Source organism: Chamaea fasciata, unplaced genomic scaffold (assembly GCF_029207755.1).
Source record: "Chamaea fasciata isolate MVZ Bird 193981 ecotype frontalis unplaced genomic scaffold, bChaFas1.0.hap1 SCAF_17, whole genome shotgun sequence".
NCBI lineage: Eukaryota > Metazoa > Chordata > Aves > Passeriformes > Sylviidae > Chamaea > Chamaea fasciata.
In genome coordinates this window covers 6,043,673-6,050,164 of record NW_027094102.1, presented here as the reverse complement: position 1 = coordinate 6,050,164, position 6,492 = coordinate 6,043,673, and positions in this window count along the sequence as shown.

The following is a 6,492-nucleotide window of genomic DNA, read 5'->3' as shown; positions in this document are numbered from 1 at the left end:
TTGGTTGGACCCCCAGCTTCACGTCCGGCTCTGCTGTGGTCACACCGGGAGCACTGTGATGGTTTGGGGCACCCCAATCATCATATGGACCTAAAGCTACTAAGGAGCATCCAAAGGAGGCTGCAAGGATGAGGAAGGGTCTAGGGAAAGCCACAAGAGGAGCAGCTGAGGGTCTTTGGGTTGTTCAGCCTGAAGAGGAGACTGAGGGGAGACATCATCGAGGTCTGTGCTTCCTCATGAGAGGAGGCGGAGGAGCAGCTCCCATCTCTGCTCTCTGGTGACCAGTGACAGGACACAAGGGAATGAAGCTGAAACTGGGCCAGGGGAGGTTTAGGTTGGATATTACAAAAAAGTTCTTCCCCCAGAGGGTGGTTGGGCACTGAACAGGCTCCCCAGGGAATGGTCGTGGTCCCAAGGCTGCCAGAACTCCAAGGAGCTTTTGGACAATGCTCTCAAGGATGCATGGAGGGGGATTTGGGGGTTTCCTGTGCAGGGAACCCCCAAAAAGTCGAGTTGGACTCGATGATCCTTGTGTGTCCCTTCCAACTCAGGATTTTGTGTCCAGAGATCCTCCCAAAAAGGTGAGGGTGGATCAGAGGGAAAGAGCACCCGGAGTTGCTTTGTGGCGCTTGGAAGCACGGGCCAGGCGAGCACATTTATTCCATGTCTAACTTCTTTTTAATCATCAGCTGGAGGCACAGGGCAGTGATTTAGTGTTTACGTCTGAATCCCACAGAGACAGTACGCTGCTCATTTCAGGACAACTCCTAGTCTGGCCTCTGTACTTAATAAGTAGGCTATTATCTGACTATCAGCGCACGGGAGATTAACAGGAGCCATTTTCATTACCATTAATGGTGGCTACACACATAATGCCCTCACATCAATGAGAAGATAATGGGCCCTTAAGTGTGCGTGTGTAAGGCCGACAGAGGAAGGGGTATGAAATATAAAGCAAACTCGGCTTAAATAATTTGCTTTTCCAGTTAAGAAGAAAGTAATCTCTTCTCATAAGCACCGTCATTTTCTGGTAAACGTGAACCAACAGGCAATGAGGTTCCCATTACACAAATGCTGTGTTACAGGGTCTAATGAGCATATTAATCTTTGTTTTTCCATATAATTGGTAGATAATCCAAGGATTTGTGCTGGCGTTGGCTCTGCAGTGGTTCTGGGTGAATGTGTGTGCTCACAGCCTGAGCCAAGAGTTATCCTCAACCCCAGACACACAGTGAGCAGAAAAGACTCACCTATGTGAGGGCTGCAGGATGGGACTGTCTGCTGTGCAGCAAGAATGAAGGGATGCCACAAACATTTGTCTTTCTCAGCAAGCCAATAAATGTGTGCCATTCCCTGGCAAGTCCAGTTTGCACCGTTCCTGGAATTTGGGATGGGTGCATAGCTCTCTCCCCATCTCTGCAATGTGTGGCAAATGTCTATTCTGAGATAATAGATAATGCCAAGAAGAAACATTTGCAAAGGCAGCCAGCACTGCCTTCCCTACTTGTTCTTTTTATCTGCTTATGAACTGTTTCTAGCTTGAAACTAAATGACAAATATTTTTAGCACAATTGCCATTGTTGTAATTGTTATGCCCAATGTCAAGAACATATGAAACATGAAGATAAGGAACAAATTACAGCATAAAATAATACCAGGCAGTCACAGTATCCTTGAGCTGTTTTCCATGTTGAAATTTTCCAGATAGAAATCATTTTGTTTGGCTTCAAAAGGACAATATGCAAACATGTAAAGGTCAGTCTGATTTGAGAGCACAGAAAACAGCTAGAGCCAGATTCTGCAGCGATTTCATGAATAAGTTCACCATGATTGCAGTGAAGAAGACTAATAGCAAGTGGAAACTTACTAAGATAAGCTACCTACTGTGCAATTTCGCCTGTAAGTTAATGATTTTGTATGATGGCTTTGGAACTTCTTAAGGGAAGAGAAATCTCTGGAATAGGATTTAAACCAAAGAGCATTCATTTTCACTTTCTTCTGTTTTACAGATCGACTAAACCCTTTCTAATCTATTAATAAGACTAGATTTTAGCTATTAAATATTGCAGTCCCTGACATAAATGAAGCAGCATTACCACTCGGTTTAAATCACACAAAAATACCTGAAAAATTCTCTTCTAGAATAGCTGACAGCCTGAGCTTCAAATATTAAAGGCAAAAGAGATACCACAAAACCCTGTTTGGACTTGTTTACTGATGCCTATGTGGGCTGAATTACAACCCTCACTAGTAGCAGACCTTGTCATGGACCGAGAAACTGTGAATTTTTATTGCCTTTTTCCCTCCCAACACACCTGAGATGAGCCACTATATCAGGATGTCACAACACTTAAATTGAGGGGGAACAAGAAGAAATGCAGATCCCTTCTTAGATAAATCTACTTAATAAATCTGAGAAGCAAGGAGCGAGGAATGGACCTGTTTGCATGATAAATGTCACCACTGGAGTTCTGCCTTGTCACTGTGTGTGACTTATGTAACTGCACGAATAAAGTACAACTGTGACTGTAACATGGAACTGTGTCTGTAACACAGAGCTGTGTCTCTAGCTGCATGATGAATAATAATGCAACCCCAAAGTCAGCCAGGAGAAGTCTGGTTAATTGATGGGATTGTGATAACACCCTTTTCCTGCAGGGTTTTTTGGTGCTTCTGTGGGTTGCTTGCTCTGAGTAGCACCCTGGGAACTGCAGGTTGTCACCTGAGCCACCAAAGGCTTCACCTCATTTTCAACTTCACGGGCTCAAGAGTTCAGAGTGACTTTGGAGAGGGTCTCATCTTTGTAAATCTCAACAGAAGATTCCTACTGACATTATGTCACATTAAAAAATACTAGAAAAATAGTACGTGAAATATTTTCTGCCGCTTGATGAAACACCAGTTGTTATTAAATGTTTATTTTTATATTATTATTTATTATGCTGAATGAATAAGATTTATTTTTATTAATCATAGCACTCGGGGCTATAGATACTCATTGCATTTGGCAGCCACAGTCTAGCAAACTTAGCCATCTACAATGAATATTGCCATTAAGCTGCAAAAATGTCGCATGCACTTAACGAAACAGTCTCTTCCCTTTCCTTGTACAAGGGAATATTACTTTTTTCCTTCCTTTTCAGCTGAGAAACCCGTGTTTTCTTATACATTTCCCCAGTTAACTTGACACTGACACAAATCAGTAACTCCATCTAATGACCAGCACAGCCCTGCTGGTGGTCAGGCACCAGAAGCCAGAGTTTAGGCAGGGATTTAGTCCTACAGCTAAATCAGAGTCCTGCCTGTGCCATGACCACACACCACAGGCTCCAGCTCTGAATTTCATGTCCAGCTCTTCAAAGCACAGACAAGATCAGGACAGTAATCAGGCCCCATCCTTCCTCTGCATATTTACAGGGAATTCACTTCTGATTGAGCTCCCTGTGCCCACTCCCCCACACAGCTGGGAGGGCATTTTAATGTGTGTATTTCTACTACCCATCACATCACTCAGACATCCTTTCATCATTTTTCCACCTCAGGGCTAGAGCTGAACACAAACTTAAGCAGATACTTGTATTTATAAACCCCCATCCGTCCTTCTCCCTGTGCACATTCTTTTCATTTTAAAAACTGAACAAAATTTGGAAAGCTATTATATGAGACCACAGGAAGCTTTACTCTGATATTATAACAACACACAGAAAAGCAAAATCTTTTATTTTAAAAGCAGTTGTTACTCCACACAGCTTCAACTTTGTGTTTATGTCACGTCCATGCGTGTCACATCACAGTTTGCAGCACTGTTAGTCCAAGCTGTCGAAGTGGCCAGGAGAGGGAAAAAGCCTGGAAGTGCTGCTTGAATCTACTCTGTGGATATTCATAGTGAACTCTGGGAGGCTGGTTCAAGTGGCTTATTTCCAAGGCAATTAAGTCTTTCTTAAGGAAATGTGTGTAAAAAATGCTCCCTCAGCCTGGTGGCACCTGACACTGCTGACTTCTTAATACGCATTAGCTCTCCCTGGCTGGGATTGGAGAGAATATCGCTGAAAACACAGCAGAAAAATAGCTGGGTTTGTGTGTGTATGTGTTAGAATATCTCTGGACTGCATGTTCCATCCCCTGCTTGGGGCAGGACTCACAAACCTCAGCTCCTGACACCACACACCCACACGGCTGCAGATGTCCTTCAAGAGACATGCTAAAAGAAACTCATTGATTTCTTCTCCATCACATCACTTGAGGCTTGTTAAATTGGCTCGGGGAAGTTTGTAATCGTTTGAGAGGAAAAAATTATTCCTAAGCAAATGGGGAAGCAGCTTTTCTAACTGAGAGCGCCCTAAGCCAGTGCCGGAAACTAGAGACTGCTCTCACCCTTCAGGCTCTCTTTTTTTGTCATATCATTTGAGAAATGCAACTGTTGCATGGAAACCTTGAATAATCACTTGGTATCAATACCCAGGGACCTTGGCAGCTGCATTGAATTACTCCTTGGTCACAGTGCCTAGTGAAACTTCGGCTGGAAATGTGGCTGCAATCATGCCAGCTACTCGGATTGCATGGCTGAGGTGCTGGGGTGTCAGCTGTGCTTTTCCTGCAGGGTTTAACCCTTCGGGCACTGCCTCCTCTCGGCTCCAGGCTGTGCCTGTTTTGTCAGGAATGCTGACATAGAATCATAGAATATCTTAGGTTGGAAGGTACAAGGATCCATCAAGCTCCTGGCCCTGGACAGAACAATTCCTTCATGTGCCAGAGAGCATTGTCCAAACGTTCTGTGAGCTCTGCCAGTCTGGGAGACAAAAAACACTTCTCTGGGAAGCTGTTCCAATGCCCAACTACCCTCTGGGGGCAGAATCTGTTCCAAATATCCAACCTAAACCTCTCCTGGCACAACTCCATGCTGTTCCCTGGGTCCTATCCCTGCACATGCCATCCCCAGAGCTACTACAACACTACTTTGAGCAGCCTCTCTCAAGTTCAGTAGTTGTTTTTGGTCTCCAGACCAATAGGACAGGTGAGGAATTTCAGTGGATGAGGGAGGATTTTCAGTGCTGCTGCTCAGGTGAGATGGTCTGTGGCACAAGGCACCCCCTCAGACTAACAGAAATGCTGGCAGCTTCCAGGGTGTCTGTCTCAATGTTTTTTTCCTTTATAGCTATGGAGAAATAGAAAAAAAAGGGATTGTGAGAGGTTGTTTGTGGGCTATTATGGCAGAATTACCGCATTAGCAATGCTGTAAAGGTGTGAATTTGAACCTTGACTCCAGCGTAGAGGTAAATGGTGCTGCTGATGTGTTTGATCCAGGGGAGGAACGATGCCAGTCAGGTTTCCTTCATACAGGCCTTGATCAGAGAAACAAAGCAGCTGCATCAGTCAGATATGGACAAACTGTTCACCTTGCTGTTACTCTGACGTACCAGAGAACCTGGGGAATCTGCCTTCTGCCTCTGCCATCCTCCACCTGCTCATCAAAGAGTGATGAGAAGTTGTTGTGCAGCTCAGCAAGTTAATATTAGAGAATTACAAATGTGAAATGCAGACGATGGTGGTGTAAAAGTGCTGAAAAGCCCTGATTAGGAGCTGCCTCCCCCAACACTGGAGACTTCACAGGGATCAGAGAGAAAATGACAGATTTCACACACCAGTTCTGATGAATTTTACAGATCGCCCTGAGCTACTGGGAAACCATTTCAAAGCGTAAAAGTCATTGAGAAGTTTTCCTTTCTTGTGCAGTGATGAGAAAAATTTCTGAAACATTGTGCTTTGCTGTCACCAGGCTGTTTTCCTCAGCAATTAATTCACCAGGCTGCAAAAGGAGGGGAAGATCAGTGTGCAGTTCCGCTGGCCATGGCCTGTTGAGGGTGTGCCACTGTGGTGCTGCTCAGTTTGGGCTTCTCTGCCTCCCTGGTCCCTCTGGAGAGAAGAAGGACATGTCTGGGCTATTGCCACCTCTCTTGGGTCTTCTTCTGTGATAGTCTTGGCTTCAGCTGGCTTCAGTCCCAGAGCAGCAGTTATTAACCGAGGGTAGTGGCAGGTTTAAAAAATTACAAGTTTAAAATTAGAAGGTCAAGAGTTCTTGTCCTTTTTTTCATACTGTCTTTCTAGCTGGTTCAGTAATCTTTCTCTATATTGAAAGTCTTCAATAAGACACATGGGACACATTGGAGTGCAGTTTTTACAGCCAGAGCTGGCTGCCCAAGGTGACTGGAGGCAACCTTGGGTCACCAGCAGTTACATCTTCTCCCTGCATCCAGTGTTAGTCTTGAGGAGACAGGAGAGAGCCCTTTCCTCCTCCCATGCGGGAAGATGATTTATCTTAATTCAATTGTACATTTTAAACTTCCACAGTGTCCTGTGGCAGGAAGCCCCACAGCTCACCCACCTTGCGTGTGAAGACTTCCCTGTTACCCTTTTGGATGTGTCTGCAGGAAATCCTGCTGTGCGCAGTGCTGAGCTGCCATCACTCAGGCCACTGGCAGTGGGGCTTACTTC